Raw genomic sequence first — 26,635 nt, forward strand, 5'->3', positions numbered from 1 at the left:
TTTGCTTAGTATAGGCCTAAACATGCTAAATGAATCTGCAAGTAAAGTCACTGAATGAACCATAAACATAAATTGACTTTGTTTTTAAGAATAGGTAAAACAATAAGTGATAATTGAAAGTTGCTATTAAAATGCAAATTATGTTCGACTCAGGAGCAGTGGTGTAGCAAAGCCCCCCACCCCCACCCCCACCCCACCCCACCCCCCCCCACCCCCGTGAACCGGTATCTAAGATTTTTAGGCTTTTTTGGACTTTTAGCCCAGCCCATTTTGAATTTTGACCATTTTTGTCAATGTTTACACCCCCCACCCCAATTTGATTAGGGGAGAGCGGGGAGTGTTCGCCCTATTTTTTTCTGAACAGCCTAGCGATGTCAATTTTAAGATTAGGGATGACCTGATTAGCCCATGTGAAAGCCCTATGTCTTAGCTATATACGGCCACAATCCCAGACCTATAGGCCTTACAATAGCAACAGGATAGAGCAAACAAAAAGTTTTGTAAAGTGGCGAACTTGCCCCATATTGGGGCATCAGGTTCGCCCATATGGTGGGGTAAGTTCACCCTAAAAAAAAAAAGGTTTAAACATTGCATGTAACAATAACATATTCAATGCAAACATTTAGCAAGAGTATACAGGGCATTCATTCTTTTCTGGGGAGTCACTAAATTTGTTGCAGGGGTCGGGTCAGGGTAAAATGTAGGGTCCAAATTGAGCTTAAACGTATCATGTTTACAACTTCGGGGAGAAATGGATTAGGACATAAACTGTGGTATGAGTAATACCGATATCACATAACTTTAAAAAACATGTTTTTCAGTATAGTTTTACCTTGTTTAATGGTTTAATTATCAATATTTTGCATAATACGCTGATGGGGCAGGTTCGCCCTCCAGTTTGGGGGGTAAGTCCGCCCGGGGAAGATATAGGGCGAACATGCCCCATCCTCAAAAGGGCGAACGAGCCCCTTGTGCACATTTTTGTATTTTCTTCAGGGTATGCAAAACACAAATCGAATAAGGAGATTATAACTGCATTAAATCGTTGACAAATCCCATATGTTCCCAATACAGATTTCCATTAAAACCATCTGTATTTATGTATCAATGATAATACAACATTATGAATGCAAGAAAAATTACGTTTTGGTGTAATTTTTTTGTTTTGGCTGCAGTTCGATGAACACGTCCCTATATGTCGCGTAGCTAATATGAGAAGTTTATAATGACCTATGTCACCTAATTTTGCCATCACCAAATTCCCTGATAGCCGTAGTGCTGAGAAACAAGGGGTGGGCGAACCTGCCCCTAGGGCGAACACTCCCGCTCTCCCTACCCTCTGAAAAGTGCTGGCTTTTCGAATTTCCCGTCCATCCATTTAGCACTTTTTGTATTAACTTTTCTAATGTAGGCCTATATGGAAGTGAAAAGTTACATATGCCAAGTACACGTAGGGCCTACACATGAAATAACAAGAAACAAAAATCCCCCGAAACATCCACACGCATTATGCTCTTTGTTATAGGCCTGCATGTAGGAGTTATCAGCGATAATGTCAAATTGCTTCATTATTTTGTGACATTCACTTTTTGTTACATAGGCCTATTTCATGCAAGCATGTAGGAATTTCTCCTTTAATTGTCACTGTGGTCTCCCTTGCACCTCCTCATCAAAATTAATGCGTCTAAAACCCCCTTTTTTTCCTTTTTCTTTTCTTTTATACTTTAGTTTTTGCTAAACCATGCAATGGGCTATTCAGAAAATAGATGCACACCCCTATAGAGGAGTTCGGATATCCGGACTTTTGTCCAGTCGTGACTGATGGAAATCCAGACTTTTAAACTGCCCGAAGGCAAAAAATTCCGGCAGAAAAATAGTTCAAAATCAGAATTCCTCAGTTTGAGAGCTCATTTTCAACATTTCCGTGATATTTCCTTCATTTGATTGGATTTCCAAGCTTTTTCCAGTAACATTGGCAACTGGAATTCCAGTCGTTTTCAGAAAGCAGACTTGGAAATCCAGACTTTTCTTTGATTAAAATTTACTCCTCTATAGAGGGTGTGCACCTATTTTCTGGAATAGCCCAATGGTCTTAGTCTTTCTCACGTCCTTACTCAGCAATGCCAATTAGGTTAAGAAAATGGGAGCTGTTCCAAATCTATACCTTACACAGAGTGGGCTGACATTTTTTAGATGTACTAGTTCACCCGTATATAGTTGTGAGAGTAATTTCGCACATATATTCCCCTCATATCAAGGATTCCACCCACCAAGTTTGAGTCCAATTGGACAAAGTTTGAAATTTGAACCCTCCGTGATGATCTTTGACCTCGGTTGACCTCAATTTTATTTCGGACATGTATTCCCCTCGTATCAATGATTCCACCCACCAAGTTTGAGCCCGATCGGAGAAAGTTTGAAATATGACCCCTCCGTAATGACCTTTGACCTAGGTTGACCTCAAATTTTATTTCGCCCATATATTCCCCTCGTATCAAGGATTCCACCCACCAAGTTTGAGCCCGATCGGACAAAGTTTGAAATTTGAACCCTCCGTGATGACCTTTGACCTTGGTTGACCGCAATTTTATTTCGGGTATGTATTCCCCTCCTATCAAGGATTCCACCCACCAAGTTTGAGCCCGATCGGACAAAGTTTGAAATTTTGACCTTTGACCTTGACCTCCGATGACCACGAAAACCACACGGTCAACATGCTTTTTCTGATACCTATCCATATCCGAAATATCGGATCGATGCGTCGAAGCACGGTGAAACGCATAGCCGGACAGACAGAGAGACAGACACACACACAGACTTCGCTCATTATTTTAGTATAGTAGATAATATCTTGGACAAACATTAAAATTGGGTATCGCTACAAAATGTGTCATAAAAACAAAGCGGTAAATGATAATTCCTTGATTTTTCACACAAGATCACTAATGGATGTTATTTATGAAATGTTTTAAAACCTAAAAGTTCAACTCAGGATAAGAATGGATTCTTTCTCTATTGCACTTGTTTGACGCATCCTCTATTTCCCCAACCGGGGTGACACTTATCATAAAACCCGGGTCAATATTCATAATTATGGGTACTTTTCTTATCTCAAAATGCCAAGATTTTTTTTTTATTTTGCCACCCTGCATGGTAAACTGGCTGCGATTCGAAGCGGTGCCTGACGGAGGTGTGTTTGTGCTCAATATATAATTTCAGGCAGCTATAGCGTTTTGTATCAAAAGTTCGATGAAGCCCTATAAACGAAAGTCCTTTCGTTAGGGAGGGAAGATGTAAAAAAGTCCGATTACATTTGTAAAAAAAGTAGTTAAAACATCGGTCAAAGTTGATCTTTTTAATGATTTAATAGGCCCTAGGCCTATATAATTTCTGAAATACGACATTGACATTAACAGTGATTGCTTCAAAATAATTTTGAATCAGTACTCGCAACCTGTAATTTGTAAGTTCATTTTTTAATCAGCTGTACCGCACCTTGATTCTTTTTATTTTTATTTGAAAGTCCAGCAAGTCATAATTTTTTTCGTGCCCAAAAAGGTATGAAGAAAAATATTTTAAAATAATAGAATATTGGTTTCTTCCATAAACGTGATCAATATCATTGCCCCATCCACCATAGCGACGGATGAATCCGGGTTTGAATTTTCGATATTTGAAAACTTACGTTAGACGTGAGGGGGAGGTGTTAGCCTTTCTATCGAAAAAAACCTTTCTTTTATAGGGGTTCATCGAACTTTTGGGTTGTTCCCTTATGCATGATTAGGCCTACTGTATGGTATATTGATCCATATAAGGTTATGAGCCCGGAGGATATAACTGGCATTCATTTGGCGATTTATCTTGGGAACTAAAGCATGTTTCTTTGAAACTTCAATACACTATGATCCTGCCAAGACTCAACACTCATCGAAACTCATCATCCCTACCATGCGCGTATTTGGGGGGCTTTGCGGGCATAGCCCCCCCCTCGGGGTAAAAAGCAGGGGTGGCCAAAACGAAAGGGCGGCGGAAGAAGAAGGGGCGGCCAAAACGAAAGGGCGGCGGAAGAAGAAGGGCGGCAAAACGAAGGGGCGGCAAAAAGAATTAGTAATTCTTTTGCTCTTCACTTTTCAAACCACCGAAAAAAATTGCGTCAACCTTCGGGCTTTTGGGGACGGGGCGGCAAAATTGAATTTTCTTCAGCCCCCGGGGTAGGAGCGGCCACGGTACGCCACTGCCTACGTCAAAAACAATCACTACTGATGAACACAGCTTTATTAGGAAAATGGGGTTACTACCGGTATTTCATCATAAATGGGTCTTGTCAAATAGTGCACTGCTGAATATAATACGGCCGGTAGCTAAATGATGTCATAGGAGAGTGAGGCTATTTTTTAGCCTGCAAAATTGTTTTACTGAGGACGAAGAAAATGCATGTTAAAACAAATGAGATGCTTGGCTTTTTAGTAAAACCCCAGCACATTTCACACTGTGCATCAGTCTTGCGTGTATACGCTTTCCAGTCCCAGGAACTTATACGTTATGAATATTTTCTGATATTGGCACGCTATAACGGGACAAGAACAAATAATAATTTTCGACTCGGGAGCTAAAATTCTCCCCATTGTCCCCAGCACCTTTTATATTAGCTTTTCTGATGTAGGCCTATATTATATGGTAGTGACGAAGATGCTAAGTTTTCAATTATACATGAAATAACAAGAAACACCCACCCCCTCCAAACATCCCCACGCATCATGCTCTTTTTACCGTGTTTATATGCTATTAAAGTTATATAAGAGTTATCAACGATAATGTCAAATTGGTTCATTATTTTGTGACATTTACTTTTTGTTACATATTAGCATGTAAGAATGATCCTTTAGGGCCTATTTTTCCCGGAGATCTCCTTGCACCTCCTACATGAAATAACAAGAAACATCCACCCCTCCAATCATCCACACACAATGCTCTTTTTACCGTGTTTATATGCTATTAAAGTTATAAGAGTTATCAACGATAATGTCAAATCATTATTTTGTGATATTTACTTTTTGTTACATATTTAGGAATTCTCCTTTAGGGCCTATTTCTCCCGGGGTCTCCCTTGCACCTCCTCATCAAAAATATAAAAGGTCATCTTATTAATAGTTCGTCTCAAAACCCTTCCCAAAGTGAATGCTTTTTACTTTTTTTAAACTTTAGTTTTCTTCAATCTGTGGGATGAGCTTATTTTTATTAATATTTAGGTATAACTAAATCTATAATTTTTTCCACTATACTCGAAAAACATGTGATATACAGTACCGTTTACGGTCCTTCAGAGAACCTTTAAGGGTGCTCCAAATTAAAGAACCTTATTGAGAAGTTCAAGAGGGAGGGTTCTCCTGAGAGGAGAAAAAGGTTCTATTATTTCTTAGAGTGTACACTACTCCTCCGAAGAACTAAGTGATTCCGTTAACTTGATCGTGTTTAGCCAGTGGCGTATAAGGGTGGGTAACTCGCCCGTGGGTGTGCTCCAGTGGGTGGGGTGAGCGGTGGTGATGGTCAGGGTTTCATTCAGGTCTCTGCAGTGGTTTTGGTGACTGGGGTGCTGTTGGAGTGTTTTTCGTACTGACCCTGGTGTTTGCCTGCTGGTATGTCTTGGGCTCAGGGATGTTCTTTTTCCATTCTTGTACAATGTATGTCCCTGTACATGTGTTCGGATTCGAAAAACCTGGTTTTCGATTTAAAAAAAACAGGTTTATCGGTCGAGAAACCTGTTTTTTCGCCGAAAAATCACGTTTATCGACGAAAATCCAGGTTTTTCTGTTTGATATGCAATATACCGGTACTTGCCATATATGTGTGTTTGTGCTCAAATACATAATATTTCAGGCAGCTATAGCATTTTGTATCAAAAACCAATAAAGATATCATGTCATAGATATCCATGAACATTTGATTTGAATCCCAAAATTTCATCTGAATTATGCATGATTATATGGCCTATTTCTCCATATAAAGGTTATGTGCAATAATTATGAGCCGGGGGATACAATTGGCATTTGGCAAAATGTATCTTGGAAACAAAAGCATGTTTTTTTACACATATGCATGAACCTGTCAAGACTCAACACTCATTGAAACTCATCATCATATGGGTCAAAAACAATCACTACTGATGAACACAGCTTTATTAGGAACATCATGAGGTTACTATTTCATCACTGGTCAAGTCAAAAATTCACTGCTGAATATATATAGGTAAATGAATCATGTCATGGGAGAGTGAGGCTACTTTTTAGCCTGCAAATCCACCATTTCAATACTAAGCATCATCCTGCAAAATAGTTTTACTGAGGACGAAGAAAATGCATGTTAAAAGCTAAAAAACAGCACCAATACACTGTGCATGGCGACAGTGCTTGCGTGTATGTGTATTGTATCTATATCGTACGCTTTCCAGTCCCGGGAACTTACGTTATGAATTCCTTGAATGAAAGTTGCGATATAGGCTCCCTAATTGACATGCTATAATGGTACAAGAACAAAATTAATAATAATAGTAATTTTTGAGTGAATGTTCATACGTGTTGGTGGGCAGTCATTCAACACAAAAAATAATTGAGACTAACCTCAATATTTCGACGTGAAGACACACGCTGAAATTGATTAACTTATACGGCCGACCAAAAAGTTTTTAACAATTCACTACTTTTATCTTGGTGTAAAAATTCATATAGTTCTTTAATATGTTCAATTTCTTTCATCATGTTGATCGTTGTTGTTTATAATCTGTCTATAATAGCCGTTTCATAAATAGGCCTACAGCTCTGTGATATGGCCACATAAAATTAATTCGTTTCATATCCATATCTTTTTGGAAAGGGAGGAGGAAGGGTGTTGTGTGTGCGGGGGTGAGTTAGTTTGACGTTATGACATATTTTTGCCCAGAAGTCCAAGATGACACCCATAAGTGTGTCGTTTCCGCTTAATCTGGGGTTTGTGTCCCTTATCTGGGGTTTAAACTGCCTTATCTTAATTGGGTTTAGGCCTACATCCCTTATCTAGGGATAAGGCGCCTTATATGTGGTTTAGACGCCCTTATCCGGGGTTTACTTTCCTTACCTGTGGCTAAGATGCCTTAACCTTAGCATATCGCAGGCTAAACCCAGATAAGGCATCTAAACCCCAGATAAAGCAGTCCAAACCCCAAATAAGGCGCCTTAACCCTAATAAGAACGTAACCCCCGATAATGCATCTAACCCCATATAAGGTGCCTTAACTCTAGATAAGGGTCGTAAACCCCAGATAACAGTCGTAAACCTCAGATAAGACATCTAAACCCAATAAGGCACCTTAACCCCAGATAAGAGACGTAAACTCAGATATGGCATAAATCCCAGATAAGGCGCCGTAACCCCAGATAAGGGACATAAACCTCAGATAAAGCAGTCCCAACCCCAAATAAGGCCCATTAACCCTAAATAAGGAACATAAAGCTATAAGAGAAGTAAACCCCATAAGGCAATCTAAACCCCAGATAAGGCGCCTTAACCCCAAGGAACGTAAACCCCAGATATGGCATCTAACCCCCAGATATTGGCGCCTTAACTTCAGATGAAGGACGTTAACCTAGGATAACACAGTCTAAACCCCAGATAAGGCATCTTAACCCCATACGGCGCCTTAACCCCAGCTAAGAGACGTTAGCCCAAATAAGGCAGTCTAACCCCAGATAAGGCGCCTTCCAGCAGACAAGGGGCGTAAACTTCATATAAGGCATCGAAACCCCATGCCTTATCCGTAGATAAGGGTCGTAAACCGCAGATAGAACAATCTAAACCCCAGATAAGGGACGTTAACCCCAGATAAAACTGAAATGACATACCTATGCCTCCATATCCATTACTGAAATTTAAAGCACGTTCTAACATCCTTCCCCTAAATGGCAGAATATATAGATGGAATGAGGGCATGGACAAATCTTGTTATCTTTGTAAAGGGAGCATTGAAGACCTCAGACACTTCCTTTTCACTTGCAGCTCTCTGAATAATATTCGTTCTGAAGAGTATTTAAAGCTGGAGCGTGACCTCGGTGACCGAAATCTAGAGGCCCTTTGGCAAACATTCATTGCAGGTGATTTAGATATAAAAATATGTTTCATGTTAGGTAGGCCTACCCCCGTAAGTTGGGAAGAAGGTGGTAATTGTTTCGATATATTTTGCAAATCCTTTTTAAAACGTGCGTGGACATATAGATCATCGATTATTAAGGAAATATCTTTTTGTATCTCGAGTGGTGTCAAATAAAAGAGAAATAAAAATAAAGAATGTACCGGTAGGCCTACCCCCCTCCCGGTATTAAAATTACTTTTTAAATTTCCACACGGTGACACTCCTCATAAAACTCTGTTAAAATGCCTATTTTGGGTCTATATTTCAGAATCCCAAGAAGGTTCGACCCCCGGGGGACAGTGGTATATAATCTGTTCTATCCTGGTATAATACAATAACATGGTTCAGCTATGGTGCGGTAACCGCTAACAACCCGACAGGAAAATTTCATGGATTTAGAGAAACGACTCAGGCAAAGAGGCAATTATTTAAAGATGGATGCTCGCGAACCCACACGTAAACACTAACCGTGATGGAATAATAATGCTGCAAAAAGGTGTTAATATTGCAAGAGCAACTACAGTTTCGAATCGAAGGTAATTATTTGATCTAAAATATTCTTAAAATGAATTCGGTTTCATCATCAGCGATGAATATTTCATGAAATTGTACATTACTTTGCACCCAAATCCCCCGGGCCAAATCCCGACCCAAATTCTGTACTTGTTTCCCGAGCTCTGCATTGCCATTGACTTGTGATTGACCGTCCTGCAACACATGAACAAGGCAGCACCAGCGGTATGAGTTTCAAATCTTTCTGAATTTTTCAGAATTTTGGGCACTTGGTACACCTTCTTTTATCTGGTCTCGTATGTAAGTAAATAAAACGAGACCCGCCATGCATGTACTATTAACTATGCACGGCATGCCGTGCAGACGGGCTGAGTGCTGAGAACAAGATCATGTCAGAAATTAATATTTTGTTCTGGGTCTGATTATTCGGACTCCCGGTTCGGACTACCTGCATGTTATATGGCCGTGGAACCATCTTGCCACAGAGATGCACACTATTCAATATTAGACTGAACAGCTGGTAAGCTTACTGTCTGTGTGTCATTAGACTGCGCTGCATTCCTTTTCTTTTTTTTGATAAACAATTCATACGTTTCCATGCATGAAACCATTTAAAATCTATGACGAAACACATCACATCTCTAGTGACTGCCCTGCTGCATTCCTTTTTTTTTTTTTGATAAACAATTCATACGTTTCCATGCATGAAACCATTTAAAATCTATGACGAAACACATCACATCTCTAGTGACTGCCCTGCCCAGAGAAAAAAGTTTTCTCATGGATATCTGAGCTGTTGAATCAGAACAGGAATGATGAGTTTTCCATGATCAGGTCAGAGAGATTAATTTAGGGAATGATTAATTAAACTGGTCTACTACAGTAGACTAGTGTGTCATTTGATCGAGAAACCTGCTATCCACGATGACACGATAGTTACTGTGTGGACAGAGATAGAGCATGGAACTATAAATATGAGTCACACTGTATTTTTTCAAATGCATTCTTCTTCCTTGTAAGTGCCTCCCTCATGAGTATTATTGCACTGCGTACAGACAAGCTGTACTTATTTTTTACTCGGGAACCTAGAATAGATGAGTGTATTTTTGAAGTACAGTCAACAGTACCGGGATGATCCCCTGCTCTTTTCGAATAGCCTGTGACGTTCTTTAACATGCACACTACATTAATGTGAGAAAATATGCATGTACACGCGTCTGACAACTTAAAGTGCCCCCATTAAAACATTATTCTTCATTAAGTTTAATGATACATAAATTTGTTTTGATGACTTATCTTATCTGTATCTTCAGAGCAGTTTGCTCATTTTTATTTGAAATTAGGCTAATGAAAAGAAATTATCAGTTTCCCGTCACCCGCCCTCATAACTTTTTCAATTTGACCAAAACTTTCATTATTTTCATATAAAAGTCAATTATCTGAAATTGAGATGGAAATAATTAAAATTGAAGCTCTCAAAATGTCTGATATCCCCTGCTGATCATAATCAGCAGTTTTTCTTAGTTGTAGGGGTAGAGGATGTAGTAAATAATGAAAATTTAAGGATTACCTCATAATGTTTCTAGTGATTACAAAATTGCAAATTTAATTCTGTTCATATCAATAAAAACAAATTCAAATCATTCCTCATTCTGTTGCAAAATGTCTGTACTGATGATCTAAGCATTAATACCTGTTTTGAGATGGTCTGTTATCAACAATAAAGGTAATAGGAATAGCCATGTAAATGAAAGTTTTGAATATAATGAAATTTTCCAAAATAATGAATAATGAAATCATTCACTGAAAAAATGTGACGGAAACTAATCATTTCATTTCATTAGCCTTAACCATAATTTGCTGCTGTGTCATTTGACCAACTTTTTTGGGGCGCTGGACATACCCATCGCCATTGGCATTGTTTACTTGAACAGAATTTCCATTGCTTTACGTGGTGTTAGGCTTCTTTACAGAGGAGGCTTAAAGGGGAAGCCCCGCCAGAGCAGTTCTTCTGGGGTGAACCAAACCTGCCTGGTTATCAAATTAATTAATGACAAGGTTATTGCTGAATTTGACAGGTGCACTAACATTAAAACATCAATTAGCACTTGCCAAATTCTGAGATAACCTTGTCACTGATTAATTTGATAACCAGGTAGGTTTGGTTCACCCCAGAAGACCTGCTCTGGTGGGGCTTCCCTTTAAAGGCATTCCTACAATGCACTATGATTGGGAAATTTGATCAATATAACCTAATTTTAAAGGCAAAGTCCCCATTGCCACACACACAAAATGGTAATTTTAAAACTGCAGCCAACAAGCTAATAGTTGAGACTTATGACTGATATTTGATTTTCTTACAGGAAACATTCATATTGTCCCACTGCATTAATTTCATTCCTAAGTCTCGATGTTTTGAATGTTAAATAATAGGATGAAAACACCAGATATTTGCACACAATCCCAATGCAAGGTATGATCAACATGTATAAAAAAGCCAGACATACAGCTCAACTTACCGTATTTTGCCTAACCAGACAGTCCATGCCAAAATTGTTACTACACCTTTACATTTCATCGAATCTCTTTTTGATGTCTGTCATTTTGAACATCATACTTGAAATATGTATGCTATGTAGAAACTTTATTTTGAATTTCATAATTTGCATATTATTAGCATATTTGCAAGAAAAAACATGAAAATCAATAAATACCTATATTTTTCACAAGTTCAATATTTTATTAGAAATTAAGCATGTAGGCCGTTTGTTATGACTTGATGAATGAAACTGTTAGACAGATTTTGATATTTTTGCTTATTTTTCCTTTTTTGCCCCAAAATGTGTAAAAATCACAATTTTTTGGATGACCTATATTTTCTTTGAATATTTATCAAATTTCTTAATTTAGGTATAATACAGTGCAGAAAAAAGAAAAAAAAAAATCTGTTAAAACAGATTTCCAATAAATTGTTCCATTTTCATTTTTGGGTTAACTACTCCATTTTCCTGTGCGGGATATTTGAAACATAAAATGAAAACATGCCCATTGCACTTTTTCCTCAAGATGTACTATAATATCAAGGTTACGGATATATTATAATCCCTTCTTATCTTCACTGATCCATCAGATACATATTGTTATGAATGATCAATGAAAAGGTTCAGAACTGGGCTACTAATGGTCTTGTCAAGTATCTATAGTTATTTTCATGACTGTGTCAACTCAAAAATCATGCAAGGTCGAATGTAGGAAAAGTATGATCAGTTGAGCTGTACAAGGTCAGAAACCCCATTGGGTTATGGGAATGCCTTTAAACATCCTCTGGCTTCTTTATGTGGTGCCATGCTTCACTGATTCCAACCGATTTGAGATTGACCTGGATTGAGGATAGACTTCTCGATCAAGTGTGTTTTGTGTGTGACATGCATCATAATGATATTAAAATCATGCAATTTATTTCAAGTACCCCATCCTTGAAAATGTGAGGCTGTAAGCTGGGAATACATAGGAATTAACCAGTTGGTAGGCTCAGGTGGAATGAATGAATGTGTAGCATTTTGGAACATTGTGTAATTTTCCAACCCCACACAACCCAGGGGATTGGCAATGGTAACTGTAAAATAGCTTCAAATTTGTTCACCAATAGCTTTTGAGGCTAGAGTCTTGAGCTATCAAAATCTAGTAAAATTTGATGAAGCATGACACTGTGTTAGCAAGGGAGGTTCTGGTGCTAAAATAATTGCACCTCAACTAAATTATAGACTGAACCGGGGTTCAAAATAGCTAACATTTGCTCTAAATCATAGGCTGTGGAAAATAACCGACCTTTGCTCAATACTGGATACAGTTGATTCATCAAAGTAACTTTCATCCAAATTTTACATTTTAAATGGAATTTAAACGTGCGTTGCAAAAATGTCACCGCTGATCAAAGAAACACGATAGCTTGAGACTCTAGCCTCAAATGGAAGATGGATACTTGTACTGGTCAGCGTGAGTATTAAATGCATTACAGTTGTCTCTTGAAATAGCTGCTCACCTATAGTGTAGGCCCCTATTTTGATGAAACTTAGTTTCATCAGTTTTTGGGTGAAGTAATTGTAAAATTTCGCAGAATTACAATGAATGCAGAGTCTGTGTCATGATGTGTAAGGCCCTACATCATACATGCCCTACTGGCAAATGCTGGGAATTTCAATTGAATGAACACAGCTCTGCAAATGACTGTATGAGATCCAACTGCGATCATATCTGTGCCTATTTCAAAATACAACACAAACACATAACCTTGGAAAATGCTAAAGTAAGTTGACATGGTGAATTCATGTCCATGTGGCGCACACAGTGTCTGTGGACGCTGTTGTGCAACTGTGTTCATTCAATTGAAATTCCCAGTAGCTACCCCCGGGTAGCTACCCATGCCAGACATGCATACATCATTTTGTATGCCTTGCCCAGAAGAATGGCAGTCCCTTACTCAGTCAGATTGACACAAGTGCCTGTAAAATGAGCGACATACACGCCGAGCTTTGTGTTTCCGCCAAGAGCACAGATCAATACCAACAATTATTTTTATTTTTGAAAAATAGCTCTTTAGCAAGTTATTTTGTGTAGCATCATAGCAAAATATACTTGTAAGAGAGTATAAAGAGGCTGTTAAAAAACACTGAAATGTATTCATTGTTAGGCCTACAGTGTGGGGGTGGGTGGGTGTGTGTGTGGGGGGGTGCATGTTAAATTGCATATTAAGCCTATGTTGAACATAAGTGTCCTATCCTACAAAAATTGCTCTGCATCAGATAAAATTGCACCACAACTTCCAAAATGACGAGCAAAAGTGCACCTAAAGGTAAAAACAAAACAATTGAACACAGCATGTTGCTCATAAAGAATATTATTTTATTTTTTCTTGATTTTTACAGTGAACTAAAGCCAAGGACAAATATGTTAGTGAAGAAATTGAAGGTGATGTCCCAGCTTTTCTGCAAGCCATTTGGGTGCAAGAGCCAAACATTTTAAGGAGAAGATTGGAGAAAATGGGAGGTAAGAGCATTATACATTCATAACGGTACAAATATACAAACTAACAAAGTTCTCTCTCACAAGTTAGGTCTTCATAGTATGAACTTTCTTTCCTGAAGGAACCATGTCAACAACTCCTAGGAGAATTGCTATCTGCCTTGAAAAAGTACATACTTTTTTGCCATTCTCTGTGATTCCTTTTCGCCAGCCCATTCGGGGCTGGTACCTGTTTCAGGTTTGGGGTCAGTTTACTCAAGAGATTATATTTTAGTGGTATTGGAATGATTTTTTTTTATACTTTTTGTGGTTAAATTTTTTTAAAATATTTTAATTGATTTGTTAGGAAAAGTAAGTATGTTTTGCCGTTTCAACGAACAGCAGTGAGTATTACCAAAGTTATGTTTGAACTAATTAATTATGACTTTAAAAGTTTAAAGGCCTAAATGTAACAATAATAGTTAATATATATAACATCATATGGTCAGCAAAAGAAAATCTGACATCACCTATGATGTCATATCAGTGTCCTTGAGCGGGGGTTCTTACTCCTTGACCACTGAACAGCGTGATATCATGTTGATAACAGATCTATAGAATCAAAATCTTCATCATATCCCCGGATCATATCACAGATTCTCAACAATCTGTGATCATATGGACCATATTGATGTGAAAGTAGTTATCTATCATATCCTGTGTCGTTTTATGGATAAAAATGACTCAAAATGTTATTGATGAAATGGTTGCTATCATAAACATCAGTTTTGTCTTTTCAACGGGAAAAATCCGATGCAAAATAAAGTTTTTAGGGCCTAGCTATAATATGGGCATAATTTATGCATATAGTATTGAACAATGTACCCCATTTGACATGCACTTATAGATAAATAAATTGTCTTACTTTATTAATTTAATAACTTCTTTATTATAAATAAAATGACACATAACTATTTGATTCATAAAATTACATTCTACAAAATGATTGAAGAGAAAACACACAAGGCACTAGGCAGACTGTTATAGAATGGAGTATGTAAGATGCCATGTCCATAGCTTCGCAGGAGTTTCCGACTAGCAATCAACATGATCAGCACATTCAGAAAAACAGTTTAAGAGTGAAGATTGTAGTGAGTAACCAGTCCTTTATAAATGTGCTGGCCACTATCTATTATAATATAGTAGGCTTAAACTATACATTGCGAATTAATTAAGTTATTTTAAAATAAAATGTACATGTAAGTTAACTCAAACCGGCAGTGTATATATCGAAAGCAGTGAAATCGGACATTCCTAAGCGAAGATATTGAGTTCGTAAGTTCTAGTATTACAAAATTGGAAATTGAGATATCGTGGGTAAAAAGCTGAAAAGACAAAAAAAAAAACGACAACAACAACAACAACAACAACAACAAAACAAACAGACCAGAACAATTTGGAGTACATGTAATGAATTAAAAGAGTTGACATGAGATTAGGAATTAATGTTTTCTGCTGTTTCAGTGTGCATGTTCTCATCGTTGATGGTTTGGTGGACTGTCATGTAGATGTAAGCGTGATCCTAAAAATGCCTTTCACATTGACCAAAACTAATTACAAGACCTCTTCTACATTGAGGCTGGCTTTCCCTTTTAAAGGGAATTTTTATCTTGGATTGGTACCAGATAGAAGTGATATTACCACCAAAAAGTGACATATTAATAAGTGACATATTACCACACCATGATTACCACCAACTAGTAACTAGTACCATATGTGACAGTGTTGGAGGACTCCTGACAACCTTGCACTGGGGGGGGGCACTCACATGTTAAGGTGGTGCGGGTATGTGCGGCGCTCAAGGGTCCCTTTTTCAGGCTCTCCGGCAGTTCCTTAAGCCCCACATTTGGATCTGCTCCAGTTCTTTGAGCCTCAAACTGACAATTGTAGCTCATAAAGCTCAAATTTGGAAATAATTTAGAAATTTCTAGCTCAACAGCCTATAATTTGGCCCCTAATTTCAGTTCTTCAAGCCCCTATTTTGCCTGAAAATCAGTTCTTAGTTCCCCAAAGTTGGTAGCTCCATTGCCAACACCCCTACCAAAATTTAAGTTGAGTGCCCCCCCGGGCTTGCACTGGCTTCCAGTTTGCCAATAAGTACTCATTAGTACTGTTTAAAATCTACTGTTTATGTTCCTGCTCGTACCTTCAGCTCGTTTTCTGACAGTAACTGGCTCGCTATTCCAAGACATAGCTACAGAATCAGTGGCAAAAGCAGATTTGACATTGCAGCTGCTACGGCATGAAATTCGCAACATGTGAACATAAAATCTGCCACGACTCCATCCCTGTTCATGTGTTTTCTTGAACTGTTCCTTGTTTTTTACTTTTGTGTATATTTCTTGTAAGCGCCATGGTATTTTCTGGTAAATGACACCATAAAATACCTGTAAATGTAACTGTAAATGTAACCAAAGAAATGTTTGATATAAAACAGGGTTTCTAGCCATTCAGGGAATTTTCAAAAAATGGGAAAAATCAGCGGATTTGGTTGACCCAAGAACATGCAATTGTTTTTTACCCTTTAGCAGAAATTGTTGTGCAGAAAATAAAGTGTCATGCAGAAAACGTGATATCATAATTTTGCAACACACAAATTGGAATGCGATACAGTGTGCATACAGCGAGATGCACCCAAAATGTGTCACATCATAGTGAACCAATTTGACATGTTTGTAAAAGAATAGTACATCATTTATTGATATGCGAAGAAAAGTGGTATGACTGAAGAGGATGAACCTTAAATTGTATAGAAGTTCAATTTTAATTGGATATTCACTTGTAGGTGTCAAGGATATACACAAATCTTATTCCACGCATTCATACACCTCAATGGCAACCATTGAAGGGGCCATCCACCTAAAGTTTGAAATGGTGCAGGCTTTACGGGAATTTTAAACTGATCTATCACCTGTGCGATAAAAGGATGTTGAAAGTTTACAATGCAATACAATATATAATAGATGACTATTTTGAAGCAGCGCTTTTCCACCCAATTGGGCAGTTACAACATCAGTTTGGTGTGAATGGTCCCCTGTAATGGCGGAATGAATTCTGACCATTATTTGGCTCGTCGGAATATTGTATAATTGGAGGTTAATGAATGTAATGATTCCATAATACATGGAATGTTGGGGAAAGGTTAAAGGTCATTGTGCAAGGTGACTTTCAAAGGGGGTTGAATTTCCATAAAGTAATCAAAAATACAAAAAAGTTGTGGCGATCAGAATACTGGAGGCAAGAAGGGGGGAGGGAGGAGGCATGGGGGGCAAATGCCCCCCCAAGTCAGAACTCTTGCCCCCTGTTGCCCCCAGAAAAAACCCAAAATTACGAAAATTTCCACTTTTTACGGTAATTTTGCGCAAACTTTGTTGATTTTGCCCCCCCTGAAATTCACTTTGGCCCCCTAATGCCCCCCCGAAAAAAAATTCCTGGCGCCGCCACTGGTAGACACTAACCTGTCTATTTTTTGTTTGCAGGAGCAATGTCTCCACTGACATCTTGGACAACAATAATGAGTTACCTTTTGAAGATACCACTACAGATGGTCAATAATGAGAGTTCAGAAAGTCTTCACATGGACCTCCAGGCTCAACGTACCATCATTCAGTGTGAATGTTCTGTTAAACTCTTGGTGAGTGCACTGTGTGAGTTTGATGTTGCCAGAAAGATAACCTTGGGTGCGTTTGTAAAACCCTATGAATAGGGACTTTTGTGTGCATTTTTCCCACTAATTGGGGACTTTGCTACAAGTGGTGACGTCCCCAGTTGTAAAGCTTGGGCTAGGGCTCCATGGGTGAAAATGTAAAATAAAGCATTACAACTGGGGTCTTTTTAGGGATAGGGTGAGGTCCCTGTTGTACTAAACTTGAAAACACACAGGTCCTGATTGGTAGGAGTTTGGCACATAAAAGTCCCCAGTTGAAACACAACTCATAAAAAGTCCCCGATTGTCAAAAAAAGTCCCCAGTCGGACACACATGTATGGGGTGTATCTGTGTGTGTATCTGGTTTAATAGCATTCATACATTGGTCTACCAAAAATAACCATAGAATTAGCTCATAGTCAACATTTGGATACATAGAAACAATTCAAATCTTATGTTGCAACCAAAATTGGGCAATAGCTGCATTATGGGAACTTTCATGTATTGAGGATTTCTCTGTATGTATTATCTGTATTGTTTAATCATTTCATTTCATATTTCAAGCAGTAAATTATGTATTTTAAGTTAGATATTAGAAGATTCATTTACATTTAATGTTGGCCAGATTCATCTTGTCTTTGATGTTGTGAGCAGGCTCAGTTTAATTAATAGAGTTCTGCATATTACTTATACTCTGTTACATATGCATGGAGAATATGTACCTTGCTTTACAGTTTATTCTTTACATTTAGGTTTAGTTTCATTTATGATATTTTACTGTATTGTTTTTGTAGAAAAGTCAAGACTACAGGTGAAAACAGCCTTGTTTGTATTGCGGCATCTGAGAAGTTAATGAGGACAAAAAAACACACCTTGATTTCACTCAAGTGATGGCCTCAGGACCAAACTGTGCAACCAGATAACTGAGTGTGCTGAATCTGTAAGTAAAGTTAAGGGTTACCACTATGTATACTTTCAGTCATCTGGGATTTAATCAATTAGTAGATAATTAAATCTGGTCAACCAGAAAAACTCACTTTTGATTAGATGGAATCACCAACATTGCGGCCAAAACCTTTGGCCTTCAGCTGGGTGGATGATTTAGGGTCATCCGAGGTCAATCGATGAGGAAGTTGCTTGATGACCTGATCCCAACCATGTGACAGATTAACTCTAATGCCCCCGCTCCTGTTGAGGGACGGTTGTTCGGCTCGTACCCACACTGCTTCTTTGACTCCTCGTTCAAACCAACGGGGTTCATGGTCCAAAATAACAACGTCGTCAATGTCAAAACTGTGCCCGCTGCCATCAGACAGCTGAATCGTTGCCACTTGAAATGGCACGTCTTGTTGGGACATGCGACTCTGCAAGGTTAGTGATTCCATCTAACCTAAAGTGAATTTTTCTGGTTGCCCAGATTTAATTATCTACTAATTAATTAATTAAAGTTAAGGGTTGGTAATTTACGGTGAATATCATAATTTAAAAATGGGAAAAATAAAGAAAGCAAATATTTTGAGAGATGTTGAGCATTGGGTTATTCCAGCAATTAAGTGCACACCTCCCAAGCTTATCCCTCCACAAAAGTCTGAATTTCCAGTCACGAATAACCACTGCAAAAACCTTGAAATCTATAAGGCTTTGTTAAAAGTGCAAACATCCAGGAAATTTAACCACTTTCATCTTGAAAATGCGGAATTCCAACCACATATTCTACACAAGGGTATATGTCACCCATCACATAAAAAAGCAACCACTTGGCTTCAGAAATGAAAACGGAGATTTAAACACTATAGGATAAACTTCAATTTTTAAATGACACCTTGTTGAAATCAGATACATTAAACATCTAGGCTTAAGGATGTAACAAGGATCATTGCATTTAAATTTCAGCTCAATTGAACCAATTTGAAAACTTGACCTTTGACCCCTTTATTGCCCCTTAATGACCTTAAATGAATTTTAAAATATGTTCAACATGTATAGAATGTCATAAGGATTTTTGCATATAAATTTCAGCTCAATCAGAGCATTTTGGAAAACTTGACCTTTGACCCCTTTATGACCCCTTAATGACCTTAAATGAATCTTACAATGTTTTTCAAATGTTTAGAATGTCATAAGGATTGTTGCATATAAATTTCAGCTCAATTGGACCATTTTGGAAAACTTGACCTTTGACCCCTTTATGACCCCTTAATGACCTTAAATGAATCTTACAATGTTTTTCAAATATTTAGAATGTCATAAGGATCATTGCATTTAAATTTCAGCTCAATTGGAGCATTTTGAAAAACTTGACCTTTGACCCCTTTATGACCCCTTAATGACCTTAAATGAATTTTAAAATATTTTTAAAATGTTTAAGATGTCATAGGGATCATTGCATTTAAATTTAAACTCAATTGGAGCATTTTGAAAAACTTGACCTTTGACCCCTTTATGACCCCTTAATGACCTTAAATAAATTTTAAAACATTTTAAACACGTTTAGAATGTCATAAGGATCATTGCATTTAAATTTCAGCTCAATCGGAGCATTTTCGGTTAAAATGACCTTTTTTGACCCCTGTTGACCCCTTGGATGACCTCTGACGTAAAACAACCAATAACTTTTGTAGCCAGCTACCCAATACTGCTTGTGACTGAGTTTGATCAATTTACCCACACAATTTCCCTTTTTTCAGGAGAAATACACATAAAAAAAAAAAAGTGTCAACTTGTAATGTAATAATTATTCTCTTGAACTTGTTTTTGCAATAGATCTGCCCTTTAATTCACAATTATATTGCACACAAGATCTCATATCTGGTTGCCAGTACCGAGATGGTCGCTCTGCACAATGCTCTGAGAATTGCATCATGTTTTGTTGAATATTTTTGACTTTTAATATATATGTGACGTGTCATGTCAAAAGGAGACACTTTTGGGCAGGATTGAAAATGGAGAAATAGCCAAAAAATCTGCCGGGGTGATTTTTTACAATTTGGGTTTGTTGCTTGAATTTGTGATGTTATTAATGTTAAATATATTGTCAGATAGTTTCAGATCGGAATATAACTGGCATCTTGTATTTTTTTGAGACATTCAAGGTAATTCCTACTCTCAACATTGTCAATAATATTTTAAAAGGCCGATATCCCAATTTCCAATTTTATAATACCATAACTTACGAACTCAGCATCTTCGCTTAGGAATGTCTGATTTCATTGGGGAAAACGGCATTGTGGAGCAAAATATCTCTATGTAAAAACCTTAAAATTGATAACCTGCCCAAAAGTGTCTCCTTTTGACATGACATGTCACATATATATTTGCATCATGAACATAGTATTATACTCATACGAGCTATTTTGTGCAACTTGGGAACATATTGCATTTAGCACCCATGTATTTCGAGATGTACTCAATGATAGCTGGTTCAAATTTGCGGTGCCACAAACCACTCTAGTATATACATAGCAGATAAATGCAGAAGTGCTTTTGCAAAAGATTTGCACATCAAGGGAAAGAAGGAAGGTTGCTATGTCTGCCAAGCAGGGAATTTATCCAATCTGAGATAATGATCATTTTCTGCCCAAGTTTTGTTTCAGTTCTGTGAATCAAGCAGGGCTCAAAATACTTCTTGATGATGAGGGCTATTTTGATCTGATTTCATTCAAAGTCCACTGGCTGGTAAAATCACGTGAATGTACTATTATGTGAACAATTTGATTTCATTACTGCATTTTTCTGTATTTTATTGCAGTGCCTCAGACTAAGGAAGAAAATGATTGGCGAAACGGGCAATGGATGACATTCAGTAAACTACCAGAAACATAGCAGGTGACATCATGGTCTGAAAAAAACTGAGAAACTTCACACACAGAAAATTACACACACTGCGTTAAAACAGTTTAACTTTAGAAGATGACCTATTTATAAAGTCAATGACTGTGCAGTGTGCACCAATTGTTTGAGGGTATCGTGAAAAATTAAAACCTGAATATAATGCAGTCTAAAATGCCAGATTTATTAATTATTAATATATAAAACCAGAGCGGTTACGGTACCACAGCTGAACCACAGGCCTTTGCAGTATACCACTGTCACCCGGGGGTCATACATTCTTTGGATATCTATTATCTAGATATGAAAAGGACCCAAAATAGGAATATTGACCCGAGTCTTATGATGAGTGTCTCCCCACAGAAATTATTTTCACATTCTTTACTTCTTTCTCTTTCATTTGACACCACTCGGGAGCTCATACAACCTTGGCATTTCGAGATATGAGAAGGACCCAAAATATGATTATTGACCCAGGTCCTATGAGGAGTATTACCCCGTGGGAAAATCATTTTATTATATTCTTTACTATGTTCTCTTTCATTTTACACCACTTGGGGGTTCATACCTTCTTGGCTTTTGAGATAGGAAATATGAATATTGACCCGGGTCTTATGTTGAGTGCCACCCCCAGTTGGAAAAATATTTTTTATTATATTCTTTACTTTTTTCTCTTTAATTTGACACCACTTGGGGAGGGGGGGTCATACTTTTGTGGCATTTAGAGATATGTCCATTTCAGACCAAAAGGTTAGTCAGTCAGTAAGTAAGTAAGATACACTAATGTATGCTGATACTATTTCATGGTTCAGCAAAAATATGGTACAGGGTGTATCAAAATGATTGGTACCCATAAATATCCAGTGAACATGGCCAAGTCTGCTACATCAAAATGCATCATTACATCTACATGTACCTTGTTTGTAGATTTGTGTCATTAAACAATAAATTGTAGTAATTTCAAGAGGCTCTAATGCTGAATGTGGAAGAAGCAGGTATTTGATTAGACTAACAATCTGATGGGTCCCAATCATTTTGATACACCTTGTATGGATTTCTTCATAATATTAAAACAATAACTAGCTAACGAGGAAGAGGAGGGCCATGTTTAATTGTTTTGTCTGCATTTCCACATTTACGTGCAAATTTTTTGCAGACTTTTAGTAATTAACTGCATGACTCTATGAGCTGGTAAAAAAACCCTGGTAGCCAGGAGCCCCCCCCTCCGCCCTTTGCTTAACCCTAACACGTCTGAGTACTACAGAATACTACTTGATATATGCGCTGTTTGTGCATGCATCCCATGTGGTGTGATGATAGGCACGGTTTTGCTGCTGTGAAGCCCAAGACCCATGGCAAAGTGTCGCCGACCCAGTGATTGGCATGCGAGGGGGTCTCGGGTTCGAATTCCACCCAGAGCAAACAAATTCTTTCTTTCTTTTCTCTCTTTATATCTTCCTTCTTTCCCTTCCCGTTGTCAAAAAGCCCCTGGCGGGTTAGGGTTAAGCTACCAAATTGAACACTGATGTTTGAAATGTATAAAGCTGCTTTTACATGGAGAGTTAAAATACGCAGGGGTTTTTCACGTCTGGTCTAGATGAGTTATGAGTGCTGCGTTGAGTCTGTTTCACATCTGGTCTAGATGAGTTATGAGTGCTGCATTGAGTCTGTTTACAAGGAGCAGTGAAACCCATGGTTAAAGTTTGGATGAAAGTTCAAAGTAGATTAAGGGACAACCATCAAAATTTCCTTTTGTTAAGGGGTACTACACGCCTGGCCAATTTTGAGCATATTTTTACATTTTTCTCAAAAATTATAGCGCATTGGTGACAAGTAAGATATGTATATTATAGGGACAAGGACTACAACTACTGCACTGAAAATTCAGCAACTCAAGGCAAGTAGTTATTGATTTATTGATCAAATATTGGTTTTCCCTCATTTTTGACTGTAACTCCATAACTGTTGTCTGTGCTGAAATAAAATTTCCAGTGCAGTAGTTATAGTCCTGCCCCTATAATAAACATATCTTACTTATCACCAATGCGCTATAATTTTTGAGAAAAATGTAAAAATAGGCACAAAATTGGGCAGGGGTGTAGTACCCCCTTAAAGTAGAAAATGATTATTAAAGGAAGGTGACCTGATATATTTGAAAAATCAAATTATTTAAAACTTGCGTATAACATAAAATGTCATCCCTTTCAAGCACTCATGCAAAAAGAAAATGTAAATGTTTTTTGTAAATGTGACTAAAATGGAATTACCAACATTTATACAGTGTGATACTGGTAGTCTACAGTGTTTTTATTAATGTAATATAATGTAATATACAGTGGCAACTCGTTAACACAAACCCTCTTAACAAGAAGTTCCTGATAACAAGAAGTATGTTTTACATTCCCAAGCATACATTTCACATGTTATTAGAACTGGATAACACGAACTCTTGATAACAAGAAGTAAAATTTGAATTCCGCACAACCGTGTTAATGAGTTTCCATTGTATTTATTTCAAGTAAAAGGCCCTATTTTTCTCAGAAATATTGAAATTAGAAGTTCCAACTCGCTGGATTTCCAAAGACATCATCAAAAAACTGCTGATGATTTCTTCGGATATACACCAATTTGGAATGTTAAATTTCAATGTCTATGAGAAAAATATGAGCTTTCATCTCATACCAAAATTAGCATTTTGATGAGGTAAAGTGGAGGATGAGATTTTCAATCAGGTTACCCACCTTTAAAATACTGTTTACTTTGGACTGAAATTTTGGCCCAAAAATATCAAAATTTTTGAACTTTCGTTGAAGGTTAGTTGTCTGTGTGGCAGGTTACATGGGAACAAGTGAACACGGAACAAGGGCACACTCCACAAGGGAGCAGCCTATGGATACTGGGCCTAAGCAAGTAGGCCTATTCACTTCTTGTAAGGTCTAAATAAGATCATTGTCTGTATTTTACTCTACATTATATACCGGTAATAAAGTAACTTGATTGTCCTATGAACATGCATATGGGATATGAGTACTCATTTAGAGGTCATGTCTTTCAAATTCAATGATTTAAATAAGAAATATAGCCTATATTCATCCTTACTTTTTTCTAAATAGACCAACGTGCTATGTTTGCCATAATATTACTACTGTGGGTGTGATTGATAGCTTGTGAAATATCCTGATAGAAAATTTTGTAAAACAGTGTGAAATTGGGCTAAATTACTCCAAAATGGGCTGAAAATCAAGCAGAACAATTGTGTAAATTTTTGCCATTAAAAATTATGAACTCAGGAAAAATCCAGAAGAACAAACACATGTATGCCCTAGCTACTCTCTTATTCTTGGGCACATAATCAGATTAGTGCCCTCAACCGACCAACCCTAATTTTGGAAATAAGAAAATGTGCCGAAAGAATACCGACCCTATTTTTGGAAATTCCTGAAAAACTTCCCTCCAACTTGGTGGTTAGGTGCGACTTGGTCCAAGCCAGAGCAAGTTTGCATTTGTTAGGTTGTCCAAGTCAAATGAAATTTAAAGTTCAGATTGGGCTGTAACACGGGGAACTGCAAAGATCATCCGAGGTCAAAGGTCAGGTTAAATTTATAGTTGCTCGATTGGCCTGTAACTCAGGTAAAATGAACCCAAGACTTGGGGAAACTGCAAAGGTCATCTGAGGTCAAATGTCAGGTCGAATTTAAAGTAGCTCCTATCAGCCTTAACTCGGGAAAATGATCCCTGACACTTGGGGAGTATCCAAGGTCAAATATTAGGTCTGCTCGATTGGGCTGTAACTTGAGAAAATTGATACCTGACACTTGGGGAGTATGAAACCGCAAAGGTCATCTGAGGTAATTGGGCTGCTAACTTGCTGAAAATGATCCCTGACACTTGGGGAGTATGAAACCGCAAAGGTCATCCAAGGTCAAAGGTCAGGACAAAATTCAAGGCGCTCCGATCAGTCTGTAACTTGCTCAAAATAATCCCTCGCACTTCGGGAGTATGAAACTGCAAATGTCATCCCAAGGTTAAGGGTCAGGTAGGGCTCAAACTCGGTGACAACAAACCTCATGACCAGGGGTACATTTTGGAACATTTTGCAGGAGTCAGATCAAAAGGTCATCTGGGGGCAAATCTTAGAATTGCATTTTCAGGAGATCTGTATGGAGCCCATGGCTCAAACTCGGTGACAACCAGGGTTTTCTTTAACGCACAAAACACGCGTATTTACGCGTTCAGGCACTTTTCTGACTCCTTCAAACCCCTAGTTCCAAAGTCCAATGCGTACAAAATGTTGAAAACGTACACGTTCAGATATTGCAAGAATTGAATAGCGAAACACCTGATATTGTGTATTTATTCTCGGCTTTTGGCATTTAGGACCTATACTCCCGATATTTAGGACAACGAAAGGCTTTATGGACCGGCATTTCACAATTTTCAGATTTAAATTTTACACAGTAATAGTGCCAAAATGGTCCACCAAATCGCTTCAATTAGGTCTTCATTTTGCAAAATTTTCCAAGTTGTAAGGGGGGAATATCACCCTGCGTAGTTGATAAACAAAATAATGGCCACTTTCACTTCTGCTTTCGACATTTGCCAATTTATGTTTAACACAATTTATAGGCCTACCATAATAGGAAAAGTTCTCGTCCACGAGGCTCCGCGGACTGCTCATTTCACAAATGTTCGGCTTTTTAAACTAAAATTTTACACATTAATATTGCCAAAATGATCTACCAAATTGCTTCAATTAGGTCTTCATTTTGCAAAAGTTTCTTACTTCTCAGGGGGCATCTTTAAATATTATTATTTTCTTCTAAAATTGCCCCACCCCCTTCTGACTGCTCTAGATCCGCCACTGCTCCAAACAGTGGCGTAGATTTCTTTTTTGACTCGGGGTGTCTTGAAATATAGTGAATCCAGCACCTTTTGGAGAAAGAATAAGTTCATGGTACAACAAATTTTGCCATTTTGAAGCTTAACTGTTGAAATATGGTGCAAAAGTGGAATAAATTCGCGAGAAGCGCGCAACAATGTGCACTTTTGGGGCTAACTGGCCAAATATGAGGTTAATTTGGTCAGCAACCCACATACAGGCGTCAACATTGGGGGGATGATTGTATGGACCATCCCCCTGGCAAAATATTGGGGGAGATTTCCCCCCCACCCAGATCTACGCCTATGGCTCCAAAAACACACATATTGTTTAAAATGTCTTCAAAAATAATATTATAAAAATACCCCTTGGGCAATGTTTTTGACTCCTTCAGAGGAAAAATTCACAATTGAAAGGGTCAAAACAATTTGAAAATACCCCTTCAGCAAAATGCTTAAAGAAAACCCTGGTGACAACAAACCTCATGACCAGGGGAACATTTTTGGAACATTTTGCTGGGATCAGATACCTCCAAAACACCAACAT

The 26,635-nt window shown here is 37.9% G+C and overlaps 1 protein-coding gene and 1 long non-coding RNA gene across 2 annotated transcripts in view; one reads left to right on the plus strand and one right to left on the minus strand.

Annotated features, from left to right (window-relative positions):
- LOC140156963 (uncharacterized) overlaps positions 1-26,635 on the minus strand; it is a 164,299-nt gene that overhangs the window by 75,058 nt on the left and 62,606 nt on the right. The gene's annotated exons all lie outside the window — the stretch shown is intronic.
- Positions 17,223-21,621, plus strand: LOC140156326 (uncharacterized). The gene is made up of 3 exons (XR_011859525.1): positions 17,223-17,369; positions 18,177-18,322; positions 21,131-21,621. It is a non-coding gene; the product is annotated as an uncharacterized lncRNA (long non-coding RNA).

The sequence above is a fragment of the Amphiura filiformis genome, chromosome 7, assembly GCF_039555335.1.
Source record: "Amphiura filiformis chromosome 7, Afil_fr2py, whole genome shotgun sequence".
Lineage (NCBI taxonomy): Eukaryota > Metazoa > Echinodermata > Ophiuroidea > Amphilepidida > Amphiuridae > Amphiura > Amphiura filiformis.